Genomic DNA, 531 nt, shown 5'->3' on the forward strand with positions numbered 1-531 from the left:
ATTCTCTAAAAGGAATTGATAACAGAATAACTGAGGCAGAGGAACACATAAGTGACCTGGAAGATAAAATAGTGGAAATAACTACTTAAGAGCAGAATTAAGATAAAAGAATGAAAAGAATTTGTGACATTCTCAGAGCCCTCTGGGACAACATTAAATGCACCAATATTCGAATTATAGGGGTACCAGAAGAAAAGAAAAAGAAAGGGACTGAGAAAATATTTGAAGAGATTATAGTTGAAAAATCCCTAATAAGGGAAAAGAAATAGTCACCCAAGTCCAGGAAGCACAGAGTCTAATACACGATAAATCCAAAGAGAAACACACCAAGACACATATTAATCAAACTATCAAAAACTAAATACAAAGAAAATATATTAAAAGAAGCAAGGGAAAAACAACAAATAACATAAAAGGGAATCCCCATAATGTTAACAGGTGATCTTTCAGCAGAAACTCTGCAAGCCAGAAGGGAGTGGCAGGACATATTTAAAGTGATGAGAGGGAAAAGCCTACAATCAAGATTACCCT

Source organism: Lipotes vexillifer, unplaced genomic scaffold (assembly GCF_000442215.2).
Source record: "Lipotes vexillifer unplaced genomic scaffold, Lipotes_vexillifer_v1.1 scaffold8, whole genome shotgun sequence".
Taxonomy (NCBI): domain Eukaryota; kingdom Metazoa; phylum Chordata; class Mammalia; order Artiodactyla; family Lipotidae; genus Lipotes; species Lipotes vexillifer.